Consider the following 17930-nt stretch of genomic DNA (forward strand, 5'->3'; position numbering starts at 1 on the left):
CGTTATCAGTCTCCTCATTTGCATACCGATCAAGATGTGCATATAACTGTTTTGTGAAAATTAAGCGAAACTTTAAAATGTCATAACTTTCTTATTTTACATCCGAATTTGATGATATTTTCAGTGTTATGCTTGTTGGATATTTCTCTTTTATTCAAATCAACTTTTTTGTTGGGGTGGACTTGTTCTTTAAAAGCAATGCCAAGTGAGGTCTGGCCCAATAAATAAGAGCAACACTGGACTTCATTTTGTCGACATCTTTATTTTGAGTTTAGTTCAGCTCCAAATATATTTTAGGTTCTTCAGCAATCTACATTATATTTGTTGTTGAAAAAAAAGTAATGCTCATTAATTTATTACAGAAAAAAATAATACGATATATAAACAACAAAAAATGCATGGGGCGTCAAAAAATTTCTTGAAGATGAATGTATTCTTTTTATTTCACAATCAACTTTCTTTTGTCAGTATTCTTCATGTCCAGGGGCCCATTTCAAAAGTACTTTAACATTATGGCAACTACCATGGAAACCACAATTATAATTGGATATTGCGCCATATTAAAGACAAAGTTATGATAGTTGTACCTCTCTATGAAACAGGCCACAGGAGTGTCATTGCCATTCTGTTTAGAGATGAAATTTTGTTTCTAACATTTTGTCATATTTCAAACAATCCTAGATCTCTGTTTCCAAAATAAAACATTAGTCCAGAAACGTTCCGTCCAGTACCCATCATTTTTATTTTCACAGTAACTGGTTTCATGTGTTGATATTTGATAGTGCATTACTAGTGATCATGTATATGTATTTGCATGAACCAAATTTCTGTGATGTGCAAAATGCTCAACTTCTCTTATCTGTGAACAAATCCTGATTTTAAATTCAAGTATAATTTAAGAAATAAATATATTTTTAATAAATGGTGAACATGCTCAGACGATATTTTCCAGATCTACAAAAGAGGAAGATCATAATCCTTCACAATCGTAATTTCTGCAAATTGAGACTGACTTGCAACTGTAACAATGGGAGATGTACATTGGCGGTGCAAGCCAAAAAATAAAAAAAAAGGTTATCAACTAAAAATTTAGGGGGGGGGACCGTCCCCAACCTCAAATTTAGGGGGGACCTGTCCCCGCTTCCGCCGCCTATGGAGATGTCAAAGTGAAAAATTCAAGTGGAAATTAGAATAACACATTTAATGGTGTCATTGTTTATAATACGATATCAGTCATTAAAGTTGTAGATTTCCTGCAAATGATTTATTTCATATGGATTTATCATACGTTATTCAGATGTAATCAACTAATCATATATACACCGCTTTTAATTTGTTGGTGATGCTGCATGTCTGACATTGCATCTTTTATGTTGAGACTGTTAACAGGTTGTTAGCTCTGGCAAACTACAAACCACTGTCCCTTTGTTAGCTAACAATCGGATGAGTATTGAGTGATGTCAGAGCATAGAGCTATTAGCTCCATGGTCAGAGGGAATAAGAGATCAGCTCTCTTTTTAGCGGTGGAGCATAGCAAGTTAGAGCATTTTCCGTTAACTTTTTTTTTAATCTACGAAACATATTTGGATTCTTAAATTGTGAGATGTTTATAACATCAATAAGAATCGACTTGGAGTTAGATGACACAAAACCTTTAATTCCTATAGTAGTCATGTTCAATGTTCAGACGACCGAAATTTAACCTCATAGCAATGGAGCTGGCATTGAGGTAACTTTTACAGTGTGGGACAATGGGGGACAAGCTGGAGAAAAATTTATCTACAGTTATGTTGTCACCATGACTATCAGTGTTTTGAAAATACTGCAACATTGTGTCCTCGATTTGAAGTGAAGTTGGGACTTGAAGACTGGACTGATGTTGCGGACGTGCCTGAGGATGATGACGAGGAAGACTGACCCACGTTGTGGACAGATGTCACCCACCATTATCCTGCTCAGTTTCTTCCTGCTTGGTACAGGCTTCTCCTGGTGTGTCTACATCAAACACAGGATCCAAGATTGAACTTGTTCTGCTGACAGAAAAATCATATGTTCAAATTTATTTCATATGTTTTACTCATAATAATGAATACTAAAAAATTGACTCTCATGTACCAAGTCGATACAGTTTGTCTGTTCTTTAATTCATTAATATTCGAAACATCTTTTTTTAAAGGGTACTTTTCTGAAGGCAAATGGCTCTCACTTCAAGGAAATGCAACACCCATTAACCTGTACTATTTTACACAGGTAGTCAAGTACAAATATGATAAATCATATTGAATGAAAATGTGGATGTATAATTACAGGAAACGGGTTAATGTAAACATGAGAGAATGAGCCAATCATCAATGTATAATTCAAAATGATTTGTATAGTTTGTATGAGAGCGCTCATATCCACCCTGCAGAGTGCACAAAGTGCAAATTAATACCATAGCTGTTGCCCGACCGTTTCCTGTTGCAAGGAATTCCTGTCAGAACCCAGAAACTAAACCTAAGTGCAGCACAATATCAGAATTCATATTTATGAAATACATTTCTTTGCATGAATTCAAATTGATATACACATATTCTCTCTTCCCTGGGATAAGAAAACAAAATATTGAATATCTTACTCTCGATTATGTATGTGGGGAAGTAGGAATTCCATTGCCTCACTGTACTTGTATTTACGTGCTGCATTTGAGGGAGCTCCGTCACCACTCTTCCTCTCCATTTCTGTCGTTTTTTAGGAAGTTGTCCCTCAACTCGCTACGTCACCTTAAAATAATGAAAAAACAACACGAAATCTAATTCCTATAACCTCTGAAAATTTTCATTTCTGTTTATGACTCATTTCAAGCCCTTCCCACCCCCCCCCCGAAATATTTCAATGTGAAATTGGACAACATGCTTTTGATAGTAAAGAATTTTGCCTCCATTTTTTTTTTGCTTGTAAAAGTGACGTGATATTTATATTACGTATTTGTGCGGAGGGGTTGGTATATAGTTTTTGGTCCACATCACAAAGCAAGGTCTCTTTCTGCATTTACATACCCTTGCTCTTGTGTCTCATTTAATTTTTTTTTTTTTTTAAACACTAGACTATTTTACACATGTGCAAACAATTTTTTAAATGGCCATAATGACCCAAACTTACAATTGGTATTCATTGAATTACAACAACCAGAAGTAAGCTACAGTTGTTAGATTGTGAACTTGATTTGCTTTCAAACATCCACATACAAATATAACTCTTTTACATTGTTCAATATTTTACTTCAAATTGATAGTGAACAAATCGTGAAGTTTGAAAAAAATTACTATGACGTAAAATGATACCAACCTGAGATTACAAGCTGACGCCCAATGTCATGTCATACATCATTTTTTTACTTCTGTATCCTTGAACATCTCCAATCTCTTGTCATACAGGAATGGATTTTCCTACACTTCTAGGATAAGGGCTTCCTCCATGTTGGTTATCTGTCATGCAACACATTCCATATAAATTTTGTTAGCAAATAATAATAATAAAGGTTTAAAGAATTGCAAAAGCGATTAGTGAAAGGCCAGTGCCCAATCAGCAATTTCTTACATTTACATTGTAACTGGCAGGCTTGCTGATCAGGGTCCAATTTTTATAATGCACAAATAGAAATTCTCCTAATTGAAATGATTTTGCTTAGTTGTAGAGAAAAGTGATCGTCTAGAAATTCCTTCAAGAGCTTGAAATAATAATTTTTTATCATTTGAAAAGTACATGTAAACATAGGGTCATGTTAAGAAAAAAAAAGATAGAGGCACAATTTTTTGCCTCCATGAGAGCCTATAAGATAAGCCATATAATGTTTTTTTAGGGATGAAATGTTTGTTGAATAAAATGTCAGCAAATTATGTCTTCTCTGTATAGTATACGTACCCAATCACTTCAGCCCCCCCCCCCCCAAAAAAAAAAAATACTAAATAAAAAATAAACCAATGAAAAAAGAATGAAATTACACAAATAAAGCAATCAATTTTTGGAACAGAAATGTGCAGATTTAAAAGTTATGCCAGCACACAAAGGACATATTTCATATTGAAAAAGGGTCACTTTTGTTCTGGGGGATTTCTATTTCGGGCAAACCAGTGCCAACCCAAACCCCTTCCCATCGCCCCACGATTGAGCTGCCCCTGGATAAAGGAAAGTGCGCTCATTTTAAAATCCTTTACATAATAACAGACTGACAATTTTTGACAAACTAGAAACAATAACTTTTTTTGATGCAAGTTCTCTCCAAAATTATAGTAGCCTAAATTTAGTGACTAGGCCTAGACTCTATATTTCAATGAAAACAAGGTCTAACGTTAATTAGCTAAGCCTAAGTATGACGTCATATGGGGAGGATTTAGAGTCTAGGTTTTTACATTATTTATTCGTAGGCCTAGTCTTTTCCAGAGAGTTTGTGGGAAATAACTAAGTTAGCCTTACTTCTTAGCCTAGGACTCCAAAATTCCTACTAGGGTCTAGATCTACTTTCCACCATTTGTTTCGATCTAGAACAGATCGACCAGAGGGTCCCACAAAAATATGGTCAAACTTTGCAATCGGTCTAACTTCTTTCAGTTCAGGCTACCCAAGTTTCACCACTCCAGATCCCCTCTTATTAATTCCTTGCCACCCTCCTATCTGCCACTCTTGCTGCTGACAAAACGACTCAGTGCCTAGCTCTCATCTATTATAGACCCTACTACTAAAACTAAAGTACTACTACTAGGCTAGGCTAGTGTATATCTTAATAATTCATCCCGGAATTCATCATATTCGTTCAGAGGTCTAACTTACATGTACTAGTGTTACTAACGTTAGACCTATGTATACTCTAGACTACTGAGGCCTAACGTTAGACCAACAACAGGTCTAACTTTTGTTAACGTTACTTATAGGTCTACCTTGCCCCGGGAACCTCGACACGACGTCTTTAGACAGTGTCGAACACAGGTCTACCTAACGTTAGATCTAAGTAACGTTAGGCCTAATGTTACTGTTAGTTAGACTCTAAGTTAAAGATAAATGCCAGTTGTGGTAACGATTTCAAAATGAGTTCGTACAGTCTACAGAATCCAATGAAATGACCACCAAAGTCCAAAGTGTCTGTTTGTATAAATAAAAAATATGTGCCAAAGGATTCCGGAAGAAATTGTGTAATTGCTGAGAAATTAGCAAATAAGCACGGGATTTGGGTCAAGCGTCGGGCCGACATTTAAAGCAATAATTTTTAATAGTGGTACACTGTCCCACGTGCGCTTATCTGTGTTGGTGATCTTCAGTATGAACATTTTTCAGCGTAGATTTCAAGATTTCACAAAGTTCAGTTCATGTAACTGTACCAGATCTAAATAATTAAGCTCGGTTTTACACACTTTCTCGTGAAATCAGTGTTTCCTGCAACTACTTTCATTTATCTTTAACTTTAAGTCTAACTTTCTTTAGGCCCTATTTAGTAATTACGTTAGGCCAGTCTAATTGATTATCGAGTCTAACATTAGGTCTAACGTTAGATCTGGATGTATAACTTAGGCTAGGATAAACATCTAGCCTATCTAAATTAGATATATATATCTTGTTAGACCGAGTCTAAGCTAACTTACGTTAGATCTTCGTTAGATCATAACGTTAGGCCCTATCCCAGATTATTATTTCCGGCCTTATATTATTTGGCTTTATTTTCTTGTGCTCTACTTTCTGGGGCTCGGTTCTACAGTATGCGAAATGACACTTGTTCTTAATTAGTTGCTTACCAGACCAAGAATTGCAAGATCAAGTCCTCCTTCAGTCACCTCTCTTCAGCAGGTAATACACGTAGACCTACGTGTATGTGCGATTTTGCATTTAACACGTAAACTCCCATAGACTATCACCGCAGGCGATTTGTCGCTTGATCAGAAAATATGTGGGCAATGACGTAATTTATCTGGACTGTGATTGGCCAGAAGTGAAAAAACCGTGTGCCGTGCTCTGAAAATGGCTTGCTGATCGATCTGCAAATCCGGCAAATTACGCCGTGTTGTACAATACGGCGCGGCACCGTTGAAGTGGAAACAGTTTCATAGAATTTAGTGGGGATCGATTTGTTTTGCCGTGCCGGATTGCCGTGGTGCCGTGCACGGTCGCCGTGCCGGATGCGGTGTAAACGGGCCTTTAGACAGCATGGCATACTACCAGCCGATGGTACACACACGTTATTTGACAACTTGTCTCTGGAGCCAAAGTTCCTCGCATACAGTATAACTATCTGCATGCCTGCGCTGCACGCAGTGTGTATTGAACACGCACGACCACGATCTAATGAATATTCATCGGCGAGACTGACGTCATTTTACGAGTCTCCTTTCAAACTTGGATCATAAGTGCCTACCCAAATTAAACGTCGATTTCATCACGAAATTCAAGCTCGAAGTAAAAATCAAATCATGTATTATGTACCGAGAGGAGGGAACAGAGGAGGACAGGATCAGTTTACATGGGATAGCGTGAAGAGCGATAAGGATAGAGAATGTTATTTAGGTAATATTAGATGATTATTTCATCTGTTCCTTATTCAATTTGGTGCTAGTGCACTTTCGCATCCACCGACAAGACCAATGAAACAAAGCAGTGATCTAACCGCCCACGCCTCTGGCGGGCCGCCTTGCCTGGCCGGCTGCTGTGCACAAGCGCCCATTTTGGGGCGCTAATGCAGTTTCGCACCTGCCGACTTCAAGCAAATTTCCCCTCCAGAAATTATTTATGGTTGGGGGTCCTAAAGCTACGCGGGTCCTAAAGCTACGCACCACTCATCGCGCATGCAATTCCAATGGCAAAATAAATGCGCACTCTAGCTCTGTGTGTGTGAAGTAATGTTGTAAATCGGATCAAAAATCAGATCGAAAATCGGATCGGCAGTTAAGCTTCTAAAATCGAAATCGAATCGAAAATCGAATCGGCGATGTTTAAAAACAAAGGAATACATCGAAATGTTGTTCGCGGTCGCGCGCATCTTCCTGACAAAGTCACAAAGACGAATGCATTGGAATGGAAGTCGCCAACATGCGCGATCGTTTGGAACATGTTTTAAAGCCAGGGGTTTTGAGGTGTTAATGTTATTGCTTTAAAATAAACCAAGTGATTTTTATTAGAAAGATAAACGAAAGACGCATCTTCCGAGCAAAGGCGCAAAGGAAAATAAAATGAAAATATTTCTCATAGATCACAGGTTAATGAACGATCGGCGGGACATCTTTTAGAAGTATTTTTAGGTGCTAGCGATTTAGAATTATTGGAATGATCTCTTACGACGCATCATCTTAAAGTCGCAAGTGCAATTAAAATGAAGTAGACGACGCAAGCACGCACAATGATTTGAAATATGTTATTAAAATGTTTTGGGTAGCTAGCGTTTTCAAATCAATTTGAAGTTCACGGCGGGGTCCGCTATCACCACGAGGTTGAAGAGAAGATGTCTATCATCATAAAGGGGGTAAGAGAGTAGCGCAGTGAGCTCCGTCGGTAATACGACCTTTCAAAGTTCACGGCGGCATCCGCTATCACCACGAGATTGAAAATAAAATGTATATCATCATAAACGATGTAAGAGAGTAACACAATAAGCTCCGTCAATAGTACAGTCTTTAAAAGTTTATGTCGGGGTCCGCTATCACCACAAGGTTGAAGAGAAGATTTATATCATTATAAGGGAGGTAAGAGAGTAGCGCAGTGAGCTCCGTCGGTAATACGACCTTTCAAAGTTCACGGCGGCATCCGCTATCACCACGAGGTTGAAAATAAAATGTATATCATCATAAACGATGTAAGAGAGTAACGCAGTGAGCTCCGTCGGTAATACGACCTTTCAAAGTTCACGGCGGCATCCGCTATCACCACGAGATTGAAAATAAAATGTATATCATCATAAACGATGTAAGAGAGTAACGCAATAAGCTCCGTCAGTAGCACGATCTTTAAAAGTTCACGGCGGGGTCCGCTATCACCACAAGGTTGAAAATAAAATGTAAATCATCATAAACGATGTAAGAGAGTAACGCAATGAGCTCCGTCAATAGTACGACTTTTCAAAGTTCACGGCGGCATCCGCTATCACCACGAGGTTGAAAATAAAATGTATATCATCATAAACGATGTAAGAGAGTAACGCAGTGAGCTCCGTCGATAATACGACCTTTCAAAGTTCACGGCGGCTTCCGCTATCACCACGAGGTTGAAAATAAAATGAATATCATCATAAACGATGTAAGAGAGTAACGCAATAAGCTCCGTCAGTAGCACGATCTTTAAAAGTTCACGGCGGGGTCCGCTATCACCACGAGGTTGAAAATAAAATGTAAATCATCATAAACGATGTAAGAGAGTAACGCAATGAGCTCCGTCAATAGTACGACCTTTCAAAGTTCACGGCGGCATCCGCTATCACCACGAGGTTGAAAATAAAATGTATATCATCATAAACGATGTAAGAGAGTAACGCAATAAGCTCCGTCAGTAGCACGATCTTTAAAAGTTCACGGCGGGGTCCGCTATCACCACGAGGTTGAAGAGAAGATTTATATCATTATAAACGATGTAAGAGAGTAGCGCAGTGAGCTCCGTCGGTAATACGACCTTTCAAAGTTCACGGCGGCTTCCGCTATCACCACGAGGTTGAAAATAAAATGAATATCATCATAAACGATGTAAGAGAGTAACGCAATAAGCTCCGTCAGTAGCACGATCTTTAAAAGTTCACGGCGGGGTCCGCTATCACCACGAGGTTGAAAATAAAATGTAAATCATCATAAACGATGTAAGAGAGTAACGCAATGAGCTCCGTCAATAGTACGACCTTTCAAAGTTCACGGCGGCATCCGCTATCACCACGAGGTTGAAAATAAAATGTATATCATCATAAACGATGTAAGAGAGTAACGCAATAAGCTCCGTCAATTGTACAGTCTTTAAAAGTTTCTGGCGGGGTCCGCTATCACCACGAGGTTGAAGAGAAGATTTATATCATTATAAACGATGTAAGAGAGTAGCGCAGTGAGCTCCGTCGGTAATACGACCTTTCAAAGTTCACGGCGGCTTCCGCTATCACCACGAGGTTGAAAATAAAATGAATATCATCATAAATGTTGTAAGAGAGTAACGCAATAAGCTCCGTCAATAGTACAGTCTTTAAAAGTTTCTGGCGGGGTCCGCTATCACCACGAGGTTGAAGAGAAGATTTATATCATTATAAACGATGTAAGAGAGTAGCGCAGTGAGCTCCGTCGGTAATACGACCTTTCAAAGTTCACGGCGGCATCCGCTATCACCACGAGGTTGAAAATAAAATGAATATCATCATAAACGATGTAAGAGAGCAACGCAATAAGCTCCGTCAATAGTACAGTCTTTAAAAGTTAATGGCGGGGTCCGCTATCACCACGAGGTTGAAGAGAAGATTTATATCATTATAAACGATGTAAGAGAGTAACGCAATGAGCTCCGTCAATAGTACGACTTTTCAAAGTTCACGGCGGCATCCGCTATCACCACGAGGTTGAAAATAAAATGTATATCATCATAAACGATGTAAGAGAGTAACGCAGTGAGCTCCGTTGATAATACGACCTTTCAAAGTTCACGGCGGCTTCCGCTATCACCACGAGGTTGAAAATAAAATGAATATCATCATAAACGATGTAAGAGAGTAACGCAATAAGCTCCGTCAGCAGCACGATCTTTAAAAGTTCACGGCGGGGTCCGCTATCACCACGAGGTTGAAAATAAAATGTAAATCATCATAAACGATGTAAGAGAGTAACGCAATGAGCTCCGTCAATAGTACGACCAGGCCTGAGAGTGGCCCTTTTAAAAAATATCTGTTTTTTGAGACCGTAGGGAGCGAAGTGACCAGAGTCTCGCACCTAACGGCCGAGACCAGGGGCAACGCCCCGGAGGGGGTCTCCACAGACTCCCTTTTTAATTAGAAAAAAAAAAATTTTATTTCAAGAATTCAATTTAGTTTTGGGCCAAGGCATATTTTGTAATGAAATAATTGTGTAAAATCTGACTGAACCAAAAAAATCAAACATTTATCCATTCTATCAAGATAAAAAACAGGCAAACATTGACAATCTTATTCATGCAATTTCACCACACAGTGGTTTCTAATTGAGGACAAGGTTATATCATATTCATAACCTTGTAGTTGTACATTGGATAAGTGAGGCTAGATCAGTCTAAACTAAATCTTATTGATAATTGATACATGTTTTTATTATCTAGATCTAGATTATGATTTTTATTTAGATTCGGCCATGTGTTGCTTGATCATGCTCCAGCCGCCATTCGCGTACATGACTTACTTATTACACCACGTACAGTATAGCTTTACCGGGTTCCTCAATTTTCCGTATGCACCGGGCCCGGGATATGCACTCACTTGCCACCCTTCCATCCATTGATTTTTCAACCCACTTCCAAGTCCATTTCTCACGAACTGAAGCGTCAATCGCTTTCACCCTCGCCTCTTCACCTCGATCAAGAAATTTCCGTTGAAAAGCCATAATTTTTCACAATCTTTTCTTGTTTTTTTTTCGCTCGCACGGAAGAACTCCCGTATCGACAAATCACCGTAATCACGGCTAGCGCTAACCCAGGGAGCTCCCGCCCCCTTAGCTTCGCGGGCCGGAGTTCCCTGGGTTATCCTAGCGCCTGAATGCAGCCATCGCGCGCGCACGGAGTGCACGCTGTTTCCTCCACCGCAACGCGCGAACGGTCTGGTGGGTAATACAAATTGGCAGCGCCCATGATCAATACCGACCGTGTGCGAATAAACTTCAAATAGCCGTTGAAGAATCAAGTTTTCGAATGCATGACGGCAATTTTCATAAAAATGAACGACAGCAAGTTGCCAGAACTTGTAATTTTGTGTGAATTTGGGCGCAATGTGCCCTTCATTTTTTAGCAATTTTTGCGAATAAGGCATTGAAAATAGACACCCTAACCCCTAACCCCCCTTAATTTTATACCGGATTTACATCGATCTCAAAGACCACCTATGTTGGTGAAAAAATATCGGGAACCCGATAAATATCGGGGAAATCTCAGGCCTGAGTACGACCTTTCAAAGTTCACGGCGGCATCCGCTATCACCACGAGGTTGAAAATAAAATGTAAATCATCATAAACGATGTAAGAGAGTAACGCAATGAGCTCCGTCAATAGTACGACCTTTCAAAGTTCACGGCGGCATCCGCTATCACCACGAGGTTGAAAATAAAATGTATATCATCATAAACAATGTAAGAGAGTAACGCAATAAGCTCCGTCAATTGTACAGTCTTTAAAAGTTTCTGGCGGGGTCCGCTATCACCACGAGGTTGAAGAGAAGATTTATATCATTATAAACGATGTAAGAGAGTAGCGCAGTGAGCTCCGTCGGTAATACGACCTTTCAAAGTTCACGGCGGCTTCCGCTATCACCACGAGGTTGAAAATAAAATGAATATCATCATAAATGATGTAAGAGAGTAACACAATAAGCTCCGTCAATAGTACAGTCTTTAAAAGTTTCTGGCGGGGTCCGCTATCACCACGAGGTTGAAGAGAAGATTTATATCATTATAAACGATGTAAGAGAGTAGCGCAGTGAGCTCCGTCGGTAATACGACCTTTCAAAGTTCACGGCGGCTTCCGCTATCACCACGAGGTTGAAAATAAAATGAATATCATCATAAACGATGTAAGAGAGCAACGCAATAAGCTCCGTCAATAGTACAGTCTTTAAAAGTTAATGGCGGGGTCCGCTATCACCACGAGGTTGAAGAGAAGATTTATATCATTATAAAGGGGGTAAGAGAGTAGCGCAGTGAGCTCCGTCGGTTATACGACCTTTCAAAGTTCACGGCGGCATCTGCTATCACCACGAGGTTGAAAATAAAATGTATATAATCATAAACGATGTAAGAGAGTAACGCAGTGAGCTCCGTCGGTAATACGACCTTTCAAAGTTCACGGCGGCATCCGCTATCACCATGAGTTGGAAGAGAAGATATCTATCCCCTTAAACATTGCCATAGATAATACCGCGACTTTCTCCCTGAATAATGCGACCTCGAAATAGCTAGCACCTCAAAAACAATCTTGAAATATGTTCTGAGCGATCACGCACTGTAACCAGATCTACGCCGATTTTTTATTTTCGATTTTTTCCTTCAAGGGGCATGATCGAAGATCGGCAAGTGATTGCCGATTGTGGTGAAATCGAATGGAATCGGTTGCCGATTGCAAAATCGGTTACAAGCTTAGTGTGAAGCTGTGACGAACGATCCCTATTCAATTTTTCTACAGAGGCTGCAATAAATCCTTAAATGCAGAGAAAACCAGCAAATGTTTGGAATTTCGGAGTTATTTTCACTTTGATTTCATATTTTCCTATAATAATACGGACATATTTTAGAAATTGAGGCACAGGAAATACTATTTCTTTTCATGATAAATTGAGTGCGTAGCTTGCTAGTACATCGGGCGGCGAAATTAAGAGGTGTTCGGAAAACACGGCGGGATTTTGGTGTTAGTGAGTTTCGTGATATTTTCTTCTTGGTTAAGGATATTTAGAATATTTATTACAAATTAGTGAAAAATAATAGTTCAAATATTACAATTGGCGCTTGGCATAGTTTTTATTGTTTGGAAACAAAGTGCGTAGCTTTAGGTCCCCCCATCATACAAATTTCATGGCAAGTCTGTCAGTCACATTTTGAATTCGAGGTCAATACACAAATTAGACAGCTGGCAGCCATCTGTTTCGAGGATTTTTAAAACATTTTTTTATTTCTCCTCATACATGTACACAGACAGCTCGCTAGTATTAAATAGTATCAATATGCAGCCTGAGGCTGAGCCACAGGGGGTTAACTATGCAAAATCCCCCTGACAGGGCTCATCGATTTTTGTCTTTCATAAAAATATTAAAAGAACTGGACCAAAATAAGATTCCGTTGTGGCCTAAAATTAGCCTAAAAATTAAATTTAAATGCACCAAAACGGGAAAAAATAAATAAATAAAAAGGGGAAAAACAGTGACTTACCTTTACCTTTACCTTTAGTCTTTACCCGAGATTCTGGAAGAGTGCTGTGGATCCCAGCAGTCAGGCTTCCAGTTCTGTGCCATTTTCATCCGTCTCAATGATTGGTGTGGTGTCTGCTCAGACCTCAGTGTCGTTTTGGCTCAGATCTCTAACTTCTATAAGAAGATGTTTGCTACTCATATGGTGAGCAGAACCGCTGGTCTGCCCACACTTTGTCCAGTCTGATCTTAAAGCTATTCACAGTCTGAGCTGTAACTACTTCTTCAGGGAGTGAGTTCCAGTCATTCATAACCCGCTGGCTGAATGAATCTTGCCTCAGTTTGGTCAAGCATCTGGGTTTAGAAAGCTTCAGACTGTGACCTCTTGTATTGCCTGCTGAAAGTTCAAAGAAGGCATCACTTGGGATGCGTTCAAATCCATGAACAATTTTGTACACTTGGATCATGTCTCCACGACGTCTGCGGTACTGAAGGGATGGGAGGTTGAGTGCCTTCAGTCTCTCTGTGTATGAGTGATTCCTAATAGCATAGATCATTTTGGTTGCTCTCTTTTGAACTTTCTCTATGGCTTTAGCATCACCCTTGAATCTGGGGTAACATATAGAGTTGCCATAATTCAAGATCGGTCTGACAAGTCCTTTGTAGAGTCTTGGGATTGTAAATTTATCTCTGCATTCAAAACTACGTCGTATACATCAGAGTACGCCGTTGGCCTTTTTCACAGTACTTGCAACATGGTTATGAAATTTAAGTTCATCGTCAATCAGTATGCCAAGATCTCTTTCTTCTGAAGTGTGCTCAAGTAAATCGGATCCAAGAAAATATGTGTGCTTAGCATTTCCTGGGCCGATATGTAATACTTTGCACTTTTCTGAGTTGAAGTGCAACTGCCAAGTATTACTCCATTCTGTTAGGGTATCGAGGTCATTCTGTATTACACAGAGATCATCGTTGGTAGAGGCTTTACCATAGAGCTTAGTGTCATCAGCATACATCCTGACTTTCCCTTGAAGGCATTCTGGCAGATCATTTATGGAGATAACAAACATTGTCGGGCCGAGAACACTACCTTGGGGCACGCCGCTTCTAACCCTAGTCCAGTCAGATAACTCCTCATTGACTTTTACTCTCTGGTGTCTTCCTTGTAGAAAGTCTTTTATCCAAGACTTAAGTTCACCACCTATACCGTAAGCATCAAGTTTGGAGAGTAGGCGAAGGTGAGGAACACTGTCAAAGGCTTTCTTAAAATCCAAATAGATCACATCAATAGGAGCTCTTACATCTAACATTTTAGTCCATTCCTCCATTACTGTTAGGAGCTGTGTCACACATGAGCGGCCAGGAACGAATCCATGCTGTTCATCACATAGAAGGTCATTTTTTAGTAGATGAACAACTATCTAATCTCGAATGAGTGATTCCAATATTTTGCATGGGACAGAAGTCAGGCTGATTGGTCTGTAATTCCTTATATCCACTTTACTACCTTTTTTGTGGACCGGCACAACGTGACTGACCTTCCAGGCACCTGGTAGTTTGCCTTCCTTCAGTGATGCATTGTAGATCAGGGCAAGGGGCTCAGAGACAGATGCAGCTGTTGACTTCAGAACACATGGGTGGATGCCATCAGGACCTGCACTTTTAAACTTTGACAAGCTGACAAGCTTCTTATAAACATCATCTTCAGAAATGGATATGGATGTCAATGATTCTCCTGTGTACTTTGGTTGGAGTCTTGGAATCCAATTCATATCCTCATCAGTGAATGTAGTGGCAATTACCTTGGCTGTCGCGCAACTCCCAGAGTCCCACTTCCCTGGTTGATCCGAATTTAATACATAAAGATAAAGATATGGCCATTGAGTCCCTGTACAGATCGAGTTCGAAGTTCGGTCTCTGTAATTGGTGAGTGGAGCCAACGGAGTTCAGCTGAACAACCAACATAACAGAGACTGAAGCTTTTGGTCTATGGTATACAAAAATTAGACCAAAAGCTTCAGTCTCTGTATTTTGGTTGTTCCGCTGAACTGCGTTGGCTCACTCACCAATACATAGACTGAAGAGCTTCGAGGCCCATACGTACAGACAACGTATTTTAGCAGTAACGTTAGATCTAACAGCGGAAACCTGATTTTCCGATCGTTTTTATGTACATAAAATGTCGCATTATAAAAAAGAAATCACATCCATATTTACGAAAAAATGTTTGAAATTAAGAAATATTGTACCTTAGACCGCAGTTACCGCTAATTCCTTTCAAATGATGATCGAAACATCGTCATCTTCGATCCTTTCGTTGGTCAACTTAAGTTGCCATCTTGGATGACGTCATCATCCTTACAGACGTATTTACCAGTCGCTATATATCGCGATTTGTGCCGCTGCTTTGCGCTTGTAGATGTGCGTGCGTTCGGAACTTATCGCTCGCATTGATTGGCCAAGATATCGAAAATTTAATCGGAAAGCCTTGATTAAAGCACAACTCGTTGAGGGCCGCCATATTTTCCTCTCCGGCAGAAAATTAAAAAAATAAGGAATAACCCGGGGAATAACTCATCCGTAACGTATATTTTTGATATTTTGTAGTATCAATAGAAAGATTAGAGTCTAACGAAAATAGTGGACCTTCGTTCAAGATCATATAATGTCATTTAGAATCTAAAAGAAATTGAAATCTGGACAAAATCCGCCCTCCGAATCGTCGACCCAGATTACACATGCAGGCTCGCACTAACACACTACCGTCGGTGAATGGGGATTATAGTAAAATGTCAGAAATTGTTGAATAAATCCCCAGAAACTATGGTTATTCCTGTCTATATAAAAATATGCCCACAATTTTTGTGACGGCTGTACGTATTTTGGCTCTGGCCCTCTGCACTCTGCCTCTGATCTTGAAGTTAATTGTTCGAATTCTCAGTCAGACATCATTTCGCCATAATTTTGATATGGACTGAACATGTAGCAACCAAAGGATTTGCCTTCGGCAGCTCACCCATTTGTTTACATGATTTGGTCGCAGTGCACGTCCATATCAAAATTACAGCAAAGCCAAGCAAAGCGATGTCCGACTGAGTCTGAGTGAGAATTAGAACGATGACGTCGAGATCGAAGCCAAAATAACTTACAGCCATTTCCAAACGCGATATTCGGAAAAGTGATGGGCAAATTGACATTAAACTTAAAGGCTTGAATTTGAAATGAGACTGAGGGACTTGCTATAACTCCTATTCATGAACTGGGATTTTTGCTCGGTCGGTACGAAACTGCATTAGAGCCCATTTTTGTTAGTAACAAATTTTCCTGCATCATAGGACTTGGATGAATGCCTCTGATTGTTCTAGGTGATCCTGTTGTCTTTTTTTCTATTTTCTTCTTGTTCTTGCTTCATCTTCGGAGATCAGCAGTCATGTTAGTGCTGCAAGTCAGGCGGCATGTTCGGTTCGGCAGAGTTAAGAAATCTCTTTCCGAACTTTGGTTTGGTTCGGGGTTCGGCAATTTATGGCTATTGGCTAATAAATCACAACAACATAAAAAAAACGATCGCCAGCTTTGAACCATGTAACATTTGTCGTAATCAATGTCTGTCACATACTTGAAACAAATTTTGTTTTTGAAAAGAATGGTTATAAAAATTGTTGCATAAATTTCTTTTATTTTCTTTAAAAAATAGTAGATCTAAAAGTCCATACTGTTTTTATTTCAAATTGAATAGAATTACCAAAGAAAAAAATGAAAATGAGAGAATAAGGATAGAAAAACAATTTTCAAGAACAGAATATTTTTTCAGGATTATTTTATGTATTGTGATCGATTACAATGTCATAGCAAACACAGCTATACCAATCAGAGTTACAGATTCTATTCACAGAAATTCTTAAATAGTACCATTATTTCAATCAAGTTGATTGGGAATGTTGAACCACAAGACAGACAACCTCCACTCAACTGCTATTATACTGGTAAAATTCATATTCATATTTTGAAGCCTACACAAAAAATATGAGTTCAATAGTCAAGCTTTGATTTGTTCTCTGTTGTATTGCCTAACATTTTGTACTAGAAATTGATGAGACTTTGCTTGATAACTTTTTCCAAATGTCTGTTTAAAACTGATTTTCCGGACACACTGTAAGAAGTGGAGTGCAAGTGTCGTAAACGATTGCACTGTAGTCTGTGTCTGCAGCCCAGGTCTTGGACCACTCATTCTATGAACAAGGTTATGATATAACCTTGTTCTCTGTTACTACTCCCTGTGTGGTGAAATAAGGTTGGCAATGTTTGGCTTATTTTCTCTTTTTCTTTGGGACAAATGCTTGATTTTTTTACATTGTCAGTTTCCGTTACAGCTATTCATCATATAACCTGGCTCTTAAGTAAATTTGATTCCTTAAATTATTTTTTCTCAATTAAAAATAGAGACAGTTGTCTTGCCATATTACTTTCCACCAATAGAGGGCGTACACAAAAATATGCCCAAAATTCAAGTTTTCGAGCGCTCTGGTGAATACAAAAATTACTCCCAAGTTGAAAAATAAATTGCAACTGTATGGAAATTAGTATTTTTGGTCACAAAAGTAATATTTAATGATTTTTTAAATTGTGTGCTGTGTACAGCATTGGCATACCATAGTCCTACCCGTAGATTCCCCACAGGCAGGATGGTAATGAACCCTTGAGTGGTCTTGGACTTGCTTTGGGAGGAGAACTACAGTACATGTACATGTACATTAGATCTAGTAGTAGTACTAGTAGGGCAAATGCCTGGGGGTCAATTCTGTCACTAATTACCTTGTCTGGCAGCTTCTTGTTGGCAACTTGGCGCTCAATGTAAAGAAGTCACAATGAGATTGTA

The 17930-nt window shown here is 39.3% G+C and overlaps 1 long non-coding RNA gene across 1 annotated transcript; it reads right to left on the reverse strand.

Annotated features, from left to right (window-relative positions):
• Positions 1-242: 242 nt before the first annotated feature.
• On the reverse strand, positions 243-6226 carry LOC129281279 (uncharacterized). The gene is made up of 4 exons (XR_010295503.1): positions 5766-6226; positions 3328-3467; positions 2618-2762; positions 243-2033 (listed from the first exon to the last, which is right to left on the reverse strand). It is a non-coding gene; the product is annotated as an uncharacterized LOC129281279 (long non-coding RNA).
• Positions 6227-17930: the final 11704 nt, after the last annotated feature.

The sequence above is a fragment of the Lytechinus pictus genome, chromosome 13, assembly GCF_037042905.1.
Source record: "Lytechinus pictus isolate F3 Inbred chromosome 13, Lp3.0, whole genome shotgun sequence".
Lineage (NCBI taxonomy): Eukaryota > Metazoa > Echinodermata > Echinoidea > Temnopleuroida > Toxopneustidae > Lytechinus > Lytechinus pictus.